The 15,455-nt window shown below is 39.8% G+C and overlaps 1 pseudogene; it reads left to right on the top strand.

The window, feature by feature from the left end:
* Positions 1-2,132: 2,132 nt before the first annotated feature.
* On the top strand, positions 2,133-5,556 carry LOC149283989 (selenoprotein P-like; annotated as a pseudogene).
* The last annotated feature ends 9,899 nt before the right edge of the window (positions 5,557-15,455 follow it).

The following is a 15,455-nucleotide window of genomic DNA, read 5'->3' as shown; positions in this document are numbered from 1 at the left end:
TGTATCTTCGAGGAGGCAAAAACTTTTTAAGTTCTTGGTGATCTTGCAACTTTTTTTTGCACTCCGACAAACCCCGTGATCATCCCCAAAGCGTGAATATTTAGATACAGCATTTGTGAAGCTGCAAACTCAGCAACTCCAAGAGGCTTCCTGAAGATTTCTGGCACAGAGCAAACTTACAAGTCGGGACACTCCCTTCCCACAGCGGACTGCTCCATTCTTTTACTGTGTGGGGGGGTGATATTGACTTAAAGATATGTTTAATTTCCAAAATTACAGGAATGAAATGCTTTGTATAAATGACACGGCCCCGATAAGCTATCTTTAAATTAATGCACGGGTGTGCTTTTAGGTTTATGGCGTCTGAGAAATCGTCGTCGTCTTATCACGCTGTCCCACACGGGTGAGCCGGACCTTAGAACTCTGCGAAGTCTGGTAAACAAGCACAGTATAAAAAGAGAAAGAACAACAGCGCGATCATAACAGCGGCCTGCAAGGGACCCGGGAGAGTGTAAGCGATTTCATTTCATTACCGGCTCATCCGCTGTGACCTTTCTGCAAGGCTTTTATTTCCCTAAAACCTTTTCAGCGATTGTTAAGAAATTTTTCCCTGCATTATTTGTTGTTTTAACGTTTAAAAAAGTTAAAGGGATTTAACAAAGCACTGGAGGGAAGTTTATTTTAGATGAATTGTTAGAACAAGAGGTCACAATCTAAAATGATTAAATGGAATGCAAGAAAGGTTTGCTTTTACCGGGAGAGTGGTGGATAAGTGGAACAGCCTCTTAATAGAAGTGGCAGAGGTGAACGCAGTGAGGGAATTTAAAAATGCAAATCTATCCTGAATCTAAGACTAGACCAGGATTAAGGATTGAGTCTTTAAAGCAGGAAAAGGTCTGGGCAGACTAGACGGATCCACTGCTTCTGATCTGCTTTCTATATAAAAAAATACATTGAAAACAAAAATGCAAATTTTTTTTCCAGTTAATTTAAATGCACCTAAAATTGGTCCTGATTTCTGTCTTCTACGCATTTTCTAAATAGGCTGGATTTTAACTTTTACCCAATAGATATGGTGTGTATGTTATGCTGCCGGCTGAATTGCAGTGATAAACAGCAGTGCTCCTTATCACTATCCTCCAGTGGCCGAGTAACTAGAATGTCACAGATCGGGGTAACATACAGTACCTTCCGGGGTTTATTTGCAATCTTTAAATCTTAAAATCTTTAATTTTGTATAACCTACTTAGGAATAATAACGCTGTCAATGGGCATTGAAACTGAATAATAATCATAACATAAATGCAAACACACAAAATAAAAGAATGTTTCCTTCCCTGCGTTTACTTAAACTAGTCTAGCAGAATATCAAAGGACTCCAGATGTAACATTTGCTCATCAGGCTGTGAGTGCCATAGACAAGTGTAACAAGTTAATTATTGCCAGGCATGCAATTGGTTAATATTCATGAAATGTAATGTTGTTTCTGGGATCTGTGTTCCTGATTACTGGGTAGGGGGCAAGGTGACATTTTACCTGCCGCTGCCGCCAGTCATGTGATAGACTATTGCGCAAGATTGTTCTATGAAAACACAAAAACATAAAGGACTTGGCCTGAAACCTTGGCAGTCCGTGTGAGAATAGGTGTGAGCAGCACTTCTAATGCCAACAGTATTATTGTGCTTAATGGGGGGAAAAAAAAGTAGCATTCTTGTCAATTTTGCATTGTTCCCTCTATAATGGTTTTGCAGAATATGCGATGTCACCACCTGAAATGATCACCCAATGATTATGTGAAAAATACGTTTCTTGAGTTCTTCATGGAATCATTCTTGTGAAGGTTTGGCAGTGTAGTTGGGAGAACAATATCTAGGACCCAACACAGTCGCCTTACTCCATAATAAGTTCATAAAAGGCCTGCGTTGGACTGGAAGGTTGGCTTCAGGTTGCGGTGGAATAAATGTAGCAATCTGGTGGATATGCTTTGTGTATTATTATTGCTAACAGTATAATCATATAGCGTTACTTAGGCTGCTGCTGGACGTATGGAGACCATTTATTGTTGGTAAAGCAGCACGCACAATTGTATGTCTTCAATAATGTTTTTTCTCTTGTGTAGGTAAAGCCTGACCATGTGGAAGGGCTTTGCTCTCGCCCTGGCTCTCTGTCTCCTCCCGTGGGGGGGATCAGAGAGCCAGGGTCATCGCTCCCTATGTAAGAAGCCACCGGACTGGAGAATCGGAGATGTTAATCCAATGCTGGATTCGGCTGGGACGGTGACTGTTGTAGCTCTTCTTCAGGCTAGCTGATACTTATGTCTGCTGCAGGCTTCCAGGTTGGTCCAAGTTTTAAAAAAAACAAAACAAAAAAAATAAAAATAAAAAAATACACGTTCATATTTTAAACTGCCATCTCTTGCTGTTTTAGGTTGGATGATCTGCGGTTAAAGCTAGAGAATGAAAGCTTTGTGAACATATCCTACATCGTGGTTAATCACCAAGGAAAACATTCCCAAGTCAGATACGAAGTTTTAAAATCCAAGGTCTCTGAGCACATTCCGGTGTATCAGCAAGACGAAAACCAAGCGGACGTCTGGAGCCTTCTGAAAGGCAACAAAGATGACTTTTTCATTTACGATAGGTTTGTTCTATATTTATTCGTAATGATTTTATATCCAAAATTACCTAATTTGAACTAATCATGGCTTTCGTTCTTTGTGACAATGCAGATCACAGTTGCAGTATATAAACATATCACCGTAGTGTAACCTTTTCAGTTCTGCCTGCCAGATAATCATACGGCTTTCAGTTACTGCAGATCAGGATTCTGGGTAATGGCATGAAATCGGATACACTCCTAATCAGAAGTGAACTCCAGCATTTGAAGCATTCTCGCTTTTACGCTCAATTATATGCATAGACTCCAAGATTTGGGTCAGGCAGAATAAACACTCGGCGCTGAAGCCCATCGCAGGCTAATTTGCATTTCGTCCTGTTTATTTAAGGCAGCGTCCTTGTTTGTTAGTATGGGTGGTTGCAGTCTAATCTACTGCGATGAAGTTAATAATGTAAAACTGTGGGACTCTCAAGCATATAAAGACCCTTCGATGCTGCTTCTGAACTGCATGCCACAAGCTGAACATCTAGAATGGAATTACTGCTTTTTGTAGTTTGTGTTAAGGAACAGAATTTTACAGATAAAGGTCTTCTTTTTAATTTGTGAAGTTTTAATAAGTTACTTAAAGGCCGCTTTTACAGTAACAGTTTCTGTCGGGGTATTTATTGTCAATGGCTTTTGCACCATGAGTTATTGCTGCTGGATGCAAAATTTCATCCGGCAAAACTGTATACCTGGTATTTACTAAAATATTGTTTTTCTTTTTTCCAGGTGTGGACGTTTGGTAAAACATCTCGAGCTTCCCTACACGTTTTTAAGTTTCCCATATGTTGAGGAGGCAATAAAAACTGCATATTGTGAACATAAATGCGGGGACTGCATAAATAAGGTATGTTTATAGGATTCTAATTGCAAAGCATTTGAATCCCAGAGTGTTATACTATGCCAGGGACGTCCAACATGCGGCCCGCGGGCCAAATGCGGCCCGCGGAACCTCGAGGTGCGGCCCGCGTGAGATCGGCAGCCAGGATCATAAGAGCCCTGCTGCTTACTTGTGGGAGGGTCTATTCTCTGCTCCAGTCCTGCCTCCTCTGTGGGGAGAACGAGGGAGGCCGCGCCCCCTGCTGAAGTCTGTGAGCGGCATCGAGAGCTGTAGAGCAGGTAAGGGGATGGGGTAGGTTGTGTGAATGAGTATGTCTGATTGAGGGAATGAATCTGTGAATGAATAATTGGTGTGTGTGATAGCATGGAGGTGTAAGTGCTGGAACCTAGGCATGATGAGACTATGATTGCTGTTAGCAATCACATTCCTATCATGCCAAGTCAGCCAGTACATGCTGAAACCTGGCTAGCTGCCCCCTTGTGTATTGATGCTGCCAGTAGTATGGGGTCTGCACTCACAGCCACCCTGTACCAGCATGTATTGGCTGACTTGGGATGATAGGAGTGTGATTGCAAACAGCTAACAGCAATCTGCTAACAGCAATCACAGTCTCATCATGCCTAGGTTCCAGCATTCACTGGTTGCCTGGGTATAAAAAGTGTGTTTGCTGTTAGCAATCACACTCCTATCATGCCAAGTCATATTGTTGATTTTTTTTTTGTCCAATTGTGGTGTGTTACTTTTAATAAAAGTGTGGTTACACACTAAAATTGGACAAAAAATACAATGCCCAGCCAACCAGTACATGCTGGAATCTGGGTATGCCTGAGATTGCTGTTAACAATCATAATATATAATTTTGGTGTGTAACTTACTTTTATTAAAAGTGTGTGGGGGGGTCATTTTCAGTTTCGGCTAAGTGAACCCTGAATTTTTGGTTTTGGTCCAGAATTTTCATTTTAGTGCATCCCTAAAATAAATAGAACTATTTTATTTTTACTTATCCTGAATTTGTAGGCCCAGAAATCCCAGAAATCAGTGAGAGAAAAGTAAAGGTTTTGTGTCATTTACTTTAATCTGCATATCTTATTAAAGGCCATATTTTCTCTCAGTGAAAAATGAGTGCGGCCCGCGCATGTATACAATTCTGATGAAGTGGCCCACTGCAGAAAAAACTTGGACACCCCTGTACTATGCCTTTCTGTGAAGGTTTTATTCTACTCTGTTCGGCTCACATTAATATTAACCTACGGTACAGCAACATGCAACCACAAGCAGCCTGGAAAAAAAATAAGACCCCCACAATGTTTTTTGGCCATTAAAATGGAATGGCCCTTGGGTTTGTGCTATGTGCTTGGATTAGGGCAGCTGTTAATGTATCGGACTTTGTCTTTCAGACATCAGAAGTTGAAGCTGCGTGCAAGAAACCAGAAGAACAGCCAACAGAGGACAAACCAGCAGAAGAGCCGATAGAGACACCCAGGCATCAGCATGATCATGAAAAACACAGGGGGCATGGGCACAGACATCAGCAGCAGGAGGAAGTCCTTGTGGTAGAGGATGGGGTCAGACATGGTAATCGTAGGAGAGGTCATGGCCACAGGCACCGTGCAAGAGGAGAAGCTGGAGAAGTGATCTCCAGACCACGGGACCGTTCTCACCAGCCTAATGGTGAAAGAGTTGGGGAGGCTGTTCCTCAAAGAGAGGTTGTGTTTGTCCCACAAAGAGAGGCAGATATTCCTGTCTTAAGTAGAAAGCCTTGAAAAAAGATTAAAAGCTGACAGAAACAATATCTGTGAGACAGGCGAGAGGAGTCAGGGAAAGTCACTGAGACGTGATGCTGACACTGACGGCAGCTTTCATTTGAAACAACACAGAATGAGGTGACCTGACGGTGTAAGGAAGTCCTCCCAGCTTCCTGCAGGTGACACGAGCTGCTGTCAGACAGCCTTCCCGAGTCCTGACAGTGACGTCTGCCTCCAGCTGCATGACATTCAGCAGATGCGGGACTGTCTCATGACAAGTCACCCACAGAGACGGAACATAGCGTAGCCTGAGAATGACCAAAAGAGACAGAAAACTGACAGTGAAAGGAACTTTGAAAGTTCCTGATGTAAACTGTTACGGCATTACTATCAGCAGCCATATTAAACACCGCAGTTCTACAGTATGGGTTTAGGTTCAATAAGCAGTGTTTCTTTGCTAGAATTTGAATTGGTGCGCACCCTCAGAGTAGCCCGCATAGAAGTAAATAAAACATTGTGGCATTGGGCAAAATCAGTTATGGATTAAGGTTCCATGGGCTCCCCATTTAGGGCTTTGCTTGACCTCTGCTCTTTATGAGTGTAGCACTTTAACTTGCAATTATTTCTGAACTGAAAAGTTACTTACAAATACAAACTATATAGTTTCACCTCTGCTTTTTTTCCATATTGCAGAAATTTTTTAAAAAATTGGCTAGAAATGAGTTCTGGAGAACTGCGGTATGTTTAAGTGTTTTTATATTTCTGTCTCCTAGCATCAGCCTGGGTAGCTTGTTTTCGGCCTGGCATGCGGTAATGGATTGCCGAGCAATTTGTTGCTTGTCTCTGCCGGCCTTGAAGTAAGTTAACCGTGTGGTCCTGACATCAAGGCATTTTTTTAACATCGATGGGAATGCAGCTCAAGTAGAAAGCACCTCTCTTGTTCTTTCCGTAATATTTTGTTTGCATTAATGACGACCGGAGCATAAACTATGACCTAGGGGCTTCTGTCAGACATCTGCAATCAGTAGATGGTGAGGGACTAGAGAAGAAAACCATCTTTTTAAGTTTCATTTTATAACATAGTGATATTTTTAGTGTTTGGTTTCTATAAGCTCAGTGTTAACTCCATAGATGATAACACGTAGTTTTCTTTAATTTCATTGCATTAACAGGGACTTTTATTCCTTATTTCTGCTGTTGTGTTATTACATTTATATACGTTTTGATATATATGAATGGTTTGGTATTGTTGGATTGCTTTTTAAGTTGATGCCATAATCAATGATGGTTTCTAGGGAAAAAAACCTCCTAAATAACCTGAATAAACTTTTTATAGCAATGCTAAAAAGCAAGAATGTAGAACGTAACAAAGTGATGGATTCAATATGTCAAAACATGCACAATAAAAGAAAATAAAAAATATACATGGTTTTGCTTGTTTACAATATGAACCGACCCATGTTCAACACAGTTTTTGTAAAATTCCAACTGGCAACATTTCAACTGAAAGAAGCAAAACCTTTTAAACAAGATTTCTTCTGCCTGCAACTTGTCTTCCGTCAAATCTCCTCCGCTTTAAACGTGGATCCTGTTCAGTGCCCAGCTGCCCCTCTAATTCCTTTATTCTGTTGCGCAGAACTTCAAGTTCTTTGTTTTTCTCCTCCTGCAAGTGTTGAAGTTTCTGTGGGAAACAAAAGCTGTGAGCAGGTATCCCTGATTACATTATCATTTGCAAGAGTTTGTATTACTAACGTGGAAGAGTTTAAAGGGGAAGTGTCACCGTTTGGTTTTACAGGTTGTAGAATATCTATATTACATTAGTTAAACCTTTAAATTCAGGCTTTTTGTTCTTCCATCTGTGTAATTGTTTTGGAGATATTTTATACAAACCTTGGGCTGCTGTGGTTTGGGACACATTTTACCCCTTGGGAGGCCAGGGCATTTTTTTACCCCTTGGGAGGCCAGGGCCAGGATAGTTTGACATATAAAAGCTTTGACCTTCATATATTCTCTTGCCAAGCTATGCCATGATCAGGAATAGTGATTCCCTTCTATGAGTTTATAGTATATCCAACATTCTACGGGGCAGCAGTTTAGCCATCCAACTCACTCTAGCACAGATCTAACCAAATGGGCTTAATTAGTTATTTTGTATGAGGAAAGTGCAAGCAGTCAAACATACCATAGTGTATGCCGACGTATGACACAAAAATTAAAAAGACAGATAAGACCACAGTTACCTGATAATCATAACATATAAGGCCATCCATAATACTGCTCCTCCATACATTTCTGACCTCATTGGCAAAAACCCCCCTACTCGATCGTTATGTTCCTCCCATGGGCTAAGGCTCTCCTCCTCACTCATCACCTCTTCCTTTTCCCGTCTACAAGATTTCACTCGGGCTGCCCCCATATCTCTGGAATCTACTCCCAAGGAACCTTCAGCATTCACCCTCCCTCCCGACATTCAAGAAACATCTAAAAGCCCACTTCTTCAGAGAAGCCGCACCATCTTAGCTGCTAGAACTTCCTTGTCATCGATACAACCACCACACTACCTCTCACCCTTTCTCTGTGCTTTATGTTTGTCACCCCATTTCCCTCTAGATTGTAAGCTTGCGAGCAGGTCTCTCTCCACCTAATGTATCGGTTTGTCTCAGTCTGTCAATTCTTGTCTTGTCATATCCCTTGAATTTATGTATTGTATTAAGCGCTGCCTAAACTGTTGGCGCTATATAAATAAAAGATAATAATAATAACAAGGAACTCTCTGGGTTTGACCCAGAGTCTCCAGGAGCAGCCTTTGGTCTCTGTCCACGCAGGGGAGGTGCTTAACCACACCCACTCCCTGCCCAGCTTCCCTTCCACTAAAGAATGCCTACTGTGGCCTCATCCCATGCATGGCTAGTCCTACCCCTTCACAAAGCCACTCCCCAGAAGAGCAAGAACACTGGGTAACCTATCTTGGGACGTTTTTACACATGCTAAACAGAACATTGTTTGAGTAGAAATGTGTGGAAAGAACACATTTTCTGTAATGTGGATTGTATTACACTCACACACGCTATGTTCCAGGAAAAATACAACTAGTTAAAAGTAAATAAAAATAAACATAGAAAAGTAATACCATTCTGTAGATATTCTGTGATAATGTAGTTGTATTTCCATATGGTTTTGTGGGATTATTCTGGATTTTTGCTAATTTGGCATTAAACTGGAAACAAGATAAGAAGATTCTATTAGTATACAGTGAGAAATTATATAAATTAGAGTAAAAAAATAAAAACGTCATAAGGATTCAACATTAAACAACACATTTTGGAGAAATGTATAAAGTGTTGTAGTACAATTTGATTTACTTGTTTTCTGCCAAACAGGAGGTCTTCATTTGAAGTTATAAAAGCATTATTGCACCCATGGCCCATTGGTCATTGTTTAACATGTCTTGTGCATGACAGACACCATCAGAAAACCTACAGGCAGTCCTCATTTTACATCAGATGGATTTACAGAGATTTACAGTTACATCATGCTTCCATTTTTACCAGATATTGCAACATTATGGTGGCAGGAAGGACATCCTTTCCTTTAAATGCACCTGTCCTACTGAGTTATTATGTATGTGATATGCCGCTATGCATAAAGGTTTGAAATAAATCTGTACTGTTTACTCTTCTGTTCGATACATAAAATATAATTAATATTGTTAACACTGTTGATTAAGCATGTTCACATCTAAAAAAAAAAATCAGTATTAAGGTTTAAGCCAAAAAATTTAACTTTACATACTATACATCAAATACGTACTGGGGGATGCTGCAAAACCCTCTATGAATTTGCATGGGGAGCACCACAAAAAATTAAAGGGACCACATAATATCTTACGTATTAAAGTGCATAATATGGCTGGAGTGTCCCTTTAAAGATGTGGATTTATTTCTAGTATATTCCCAGATTTCAGAGTCTTTCTCCTTCATCCACGAATGGGCATCTTAGATCAGTGTTGGTCCTAAACTGCTTCTTACACAGTAATGTCGCCCCTGGGTATCTATGATAGTATCTTGCCATACACCAATTTTATACATTAATATTGTTTACTCAGCTCAGCCTATTAGCTGTTACCTCTATTTGCTGTTTTATCATTTCACTCTGTTTTTCTTTTTCTTTGTTTCTCAGCTGTCTTCTCAGCTCCTCTATTTCTTCATCTTTCTTAGACAGTAAACTATTTGTTTCCCGTTCTTTAAGAAGACCTGTAGATTAGAAATGTTAAAAAAAACATCTTATTATTCGTACTTTACTCATGTAAATTAACTGATCAGAAGTAGTCTCTAACCTGAAAAGATTCCAACCTACAGTATCTCACAAAAGTGAGTACACCCCTCACATTTTTGTAAATATGTTATTATATCTTTTCGTGTAGTGAGTGTACAGCCTGTATAACAGCGTAAATTTGCCATCCCCACAAAATAACTCAACACAGAGCCATTAATGTCTAAACCTTGGCAACTAAGTGGAAATGTCCAAATTGGGCCCAACGTGTTAATATTTTGTGTGGCCACCATTTTTTTCCAGCACTGCCTTAACCCTCTTGGGCATGGAGTTCACCAGTGCTTCACAGAGCTTTGAGGATGCCCCACAGATGCTAAATAGGGTTTAGGTCTTGACATGCTTGGCCAGTCCATCACCTTTACCCTCAGCTTCTTTAGCAAGGCACAATGGACATTAAGGGGTTAAGAAAAGTAAAATAAACATGATATAATAAACACACAAAAAAAGCTTTTCAACCTAGAGGCAAGGACAAGTATCCAAGCTTGGATTTAAAGATTATGTAGTTCCCCTTGGTGTCTAGTTGCAGGTTTTGTAGCTATGGAGTCCAGGTTTTATAGAATGATTGGGGGTATCATGGACCATCTTAGTAACGTTTGTTAATTTTATAGCCATATGTTATAGTAACCATAAGGATAGAGGTTTTGACCAGAAGGCAGCAGTTGCTCTTCTCGACCCCTGGCACTTTATTTTAGTAGTGAGTAACATCTGAAAGGGATCAGAAAGCATCAGGGGTGGTCTGGTATACTCTTTCCTGTAACCTGCTCACAGAGGTCTCTAATTTGCTCCCAAAGCCCTTTGGTGCCCCCTCATTAGAGGGAGCTAGTTAAAAAAGAGCTCTCAGAACATATCTGAAGGTATGAGGCGAACTGATGGGAAAGATTGCCGGAAAGGACATATGGTAACGTTAGCATACATATACCGTATCAAAGAATGCCAAGGTTGGGGTAGAGGAGAAAGCTCCATGCCCTGTTGAAACGTCCTGTTCTAGAACAGCAGCAGGAGGGGAGGTGGAAGGGAGAGAATGAGTGTGTAAATGTAATATGTAAGCAATTGAGTATTGATGAGCATAATTTTTGAGACCAGACTGTACATAGTGGGAAGGGTCATCCAAGGCCATCAAATATACTTCCAAGTTAGTCTTAGGAAACATTTAGCAGTTTATTGGATCCTTGAACATTCAAAATATTTAATGAAAAAAATGGTGGAGATAAGAAGTCTATTCATCCAAAGGTGAGAAACGTTCTGTGACAGCTGGTGAAGCCAATGAACGTCAACATTATTGAAATATGAGGTTTAGGATATTTTCTTTGTCAGCCAGCCCCTCTGGCAGTGTGGTTTTAGTTGCATAGTAGTATGCAAATGCAGTTTAACATTTGAAAAATTCATGCTTTTTAGATTTGCATCTATATTGACTGTCAGATCAAATTTACAGAATTGATAAGATTGTTACGTCACCGGTTCACTTTATGGGGTAACATTTTGTGGACTTGATATGAATCATTTAATATTAAATGTGGATTAGTGGTTGGTTTGGAACTGGAATGTTGGGATTTCCTTTGCTAACCCTGTAACTATTCTGTCACATAACTAGTTTCAAGATACGTCTTCAACGCGTAGATCCTCCAAGCAGAGTTATTTGATCTGATACTAAAAATGTTCTAAAACTTTTGTTACACTCCAGTTTTATTCACCCTTTTCTTGCTATTTTAGGCTATTTATATCCTACTGAACCATGGCTAATGTACACCTACATGACCACCGCTGTTTACATTATTTATGTTTTTCTTCAACCCTAACTGCCTTGTTTGGGTGGCAGCAATGCTGAGAGAAGAGTCTGTTGGAATTGTACCATGTATCTAACCTCGCAAATAAGTTAATCCTGTTCCCTGTTCAGTCCTTACCTTTTCCGTATTTGGAATCTGACACAATGCGGCTTACGTATAAATAATACTTAAGGGCCAAAGTTTAAAAATATTTCTTATCAGAGGTAAATAGTGATTAGCAGACCTGAACAGCAATACGAATGTAAATCAGTACTTAAGAGGGAAAAGGCGACATAGACCACAAAAATGTCCCAGTTCAAGATGGGCATTTCCTCTTTTCGACCCAAATCCTTCTATCCTTCCACTTTAGGAGCCTAGAAAATATTGTGTGTATGAGCGCATCTCTGACTTTGTGTTTTTAGTGTGTTGTTAGGTGCCAAATTGTATTTACAGTTTTGCAAAATGTTTGAAAAATGCAGAAATAGAATTCTCGTCTTCTTTGTACCGATGTAGGGATCAGACCCACCTTAAACCAGTGCCCTAAGTGAATAATAAACTGGAGGGCTGCATTAAAACTATATCTGCCCCATATAAAGCAACTTCAACCCTAACATGCCTAGTATCATCCAAAAACTGTTAATGTAAATTTCACAATACATAAACGCTATATGCTTAAGAAATAAAATTCATATAGTTAACCCTTGCATGTCCACTAAAGACCGAAGGTTAAACATTTAGACTGCAGGTCACCCTCTAATCCAGGGGCGTCCAACATGCGGCCCTCGAGGTGCGGCCCGCGTGAGATCGGCAGCCAGGATCACAAGAGCCCTGCTGCTTACTTGTGGGAGGGTCTATTCTCTGCTCCAGTCCTGCCTCCTCTGTGGGGAGAACGAGGGAGGCCGCGCCCTCTGCTGAAGTCTGTGAGCGGCATCGAGATCTGTAGTAGGCAAGGGGGTGGGGTAGGTTGTGTGAATGAGTATGTCTGATTGAGGGAATGAATCTGTGAATGAATGAATGAATGAGTGTGTGTGTGATAGCATGGATGTGTAAGTGCTGGAACCTAGGCATGATGGGACTGTGATTGCTGTTAGCAATCACACTCTTATCATGCCAAGTCAGCCAGTACATGCTGAAACCTGGCTAGCTGCCCCCCCTTGTGTATTGATGCTGCCAGCAGTATGGGGTCTGCACTTACAGCCACCCTGTACCAGCACGTATTGGCTGACTTGGGATGATAGGAGTGTGATTGCTAACAGCTAACAGCAATCTGCTAACAGCAATCACAGTCCCATCATGCCTAGGTTCCAGCATTCACTGGTTGCCTGGGTATAAAAAGAGTGTGTTTGCTGTTAGCAATCACACTCCTATCATGCCAAGTCATATTGTTGATTTTTTTTGTCCAATTGTGGTGTGTTACTTTTAATAAAAGTGTGGTTACACACTAAAATTGGACAAAAAATACAATGCCCAGCCAACCAGTAGATGCTGGAATCTGGGTTTGCCTGAGATTGCTGTTAACATTCATAATATATAATTTTTTTGTACAATTTTGGTTTGCAACTTACTTTTATTAAAAGTGTGTGGGGGGTCATTTTCAGTTTCGGCTAAGTGAACCCTGAATTTTCGGTTTTGGTCCAGAATTTTCATTTTAGTGCATCCCTAAAATAAATAGAACTATTTTATTTTTACTTATCCAGAATCCTGAATTTGTAGTCACAAAACTTTCTAGGCCCAGAAATCAGTGAGAGGAAAAGTAAAGGTTTTGTGTCATTTACTTTATTTTAATCTGCATATTTTATTAAAGGCCATATTTTCTCTCAGTGAAAAATGAGTGCGGCCCGCGCACGTATACAATTCTGATGAAGTGGCCCACTGCAGAAAAAACTTGGACACCCCTGCTCTAATCAGTGTAATTTGTTGTATTGCCATCTACTGGAGAGAAACTGCACTGCATTAAAAAAGTACTTCCTGTATACATGTCTGGAAATAATCTTTTTATGACATTAATGTTTTAACAATATGTTAACTAAATTTAATCCTGCAAACTCAATGTATGATAGATTTGTATATTTTTGTAGTTTTGATCACTCGGCATATATAGTGTATAAGATCACAAACCAATTATATTTTATGTTTAGGAGGGTAAAAAGAAACATACATTTATTATTTCAGTCAAAGACAATTGGCGAACTGGTATTTTTGTTTAATTGAGTTAAAGAAATTTACAGTTTCAAATTAATCTTAAACTGATTAAAAAAGAATAAACATTTTGTTTCAGAGTTACAAGTTTTAGTGTGTTTATTTTTTTTTCCTCCTCAACTCTGTGTGAAGCTGTTCTTTAGAACAGAACGTTTGAATAAACCCTTCTACAGAACATCAGGGCAAAGGGGTTTATTTACAAAGAGAGACCTGCCAGGAGACTTGTGTTTAAGCAGAAATGTGTTATTGAGATGCAGGGGGTCCCTGGCACACAAGGCCAGCATTCACCGATGACATGGTGCAGCTAATGGATGGATATACCCGGCTGCGCATTACAATGTTATGCCCATGTAGCATGTGGCCGGGCATATCTGCATGCTTTTCAGTATGGGACTGTTCAGGTGTATTATAGGCTTCTGCAATGTGGGTAGACGGCAAAGGCTTTCTGATGCTGGCATTAATGGCACAAATTTTTGTGCGACCAGAAATTAATGTTGGAATTATATATTACCAGACAGGGCAATGTCGTTATGATATCACTGGCTTACCTATGTGCAATACTGACACATATTACCGAATAATATCAATATAACTGTACAGAACTGAGCTCTGACTTCATACATGTGGAACAACAAAGAGACAGGCATTCGGATCCACAATAGGAGATTATATATATATATATATATATATATATATATATATATATATATATATATATATATATATATATATAAAACAGAGGAAGGTCCCCCAACGCAACTTGCATGAGCCCCCAACATTTTGTGTGATATCTTCATTTCAGTTTTTCTCCGTTCGGCATGCGCTTTACACACTACAAAAAAAAAAATACTATGTGTGGCAAGTAAGAAACTATAAATGAAAAGATACATTTATCTATTTTTAGATTCGTAGCCAAGGCCAGATCAAGGAGCTTGGGGCCCCTATTTAAATAAAACACAATGAGTGTCAAATTAAACAAAACCCAGTTTATTGCAGATTCAGCTACATTCCTTCATTATGTGACGCTGTTCATTGGCATTTATGTGTGTGTAACACCTCCATTTCTAACCTATGCATACCTATTTATCCCCGAACACAGAATGTGCTTATCTCACTTTTGTAAAAAAAAAATAAAAAAAATACTACTTTTCACATCCAAATAAAACTAGCAGGCCATAGATTCAAAATTTAACATCTGTATTTATTTATGTCTCCACTGGATGAGAATGCGAAATGGCATCCTCGAGGTTTGCCAAAATCCCATTATTGGAACCACACCATTTGGACTCCGCCAGCAGATCACATTGCGGTGTTTCGTTGCTTTGCTATGTGCAGCAGCCTATAATTAATTTTCGCTGCAGAAATGCCAAGTTTTATGAAACTCACATTTTTCATTCATGTCGCGCTCCATCTTCTGCGTTTGTTTTTTGTATTCTTCCTCCTTGGTTTTCAATTCAGCCATGATAAAGTCAATGTTTTTCTTATGGTTCTGAAAGAAAAAAGAAAAATATCATGAAAGAATAATGCTGAAGGGCTGTGTAAACATGACGAGGGGGCCCTGGGGCTATGGATTGCCTAAATACATCCAGCCAATTTTAGTCACCATTTGTAGAATGGGGTCTTAATATTGTTCTAGGGTTGCCTGCAGGAATCTATAAAGGTCAGCAGAGAATAATGTTTAAAGGGACTGTCTGGGGTCCAACCACCTTTAGGGGTCTCCAGGAACCTATTTCAACGCAATGTACCTAATTTTACATTGAATGTACATTATTAACAGCTGCAAAAAAAGTTGTAGGAGCAAAAATGATATGTGATCGTTTCAAAAGCTTTAAAGCTAAGAGACACATTGTGGTACAAGGTTCTTCTGTTTCCTCGCTTTTTACTTAAATCATTTCAACGCTCTATCCTAAAGTGTCT

This window comes from Sceloporus occidentalis, unplaced genomic scaffold, assembly GCF_023333645.1.
Source record: "Sceloporus occidentalis isolate IW3139 unplaced genomic scaffold, rSceOcc1.0.p SCAF_101, whole genome shotgun sequence".
In the NCBI taxonomy this organism is placed as follows: Eukaryota; Metazoa; Chordata; class Lepidosauria; order Squamata; family Phrynosomatidae; genus Sceloporus; species Sceloporus occidentalis.
This window is presented reverse-complemented; position numbering and strand designations above follow the sequence as displayed.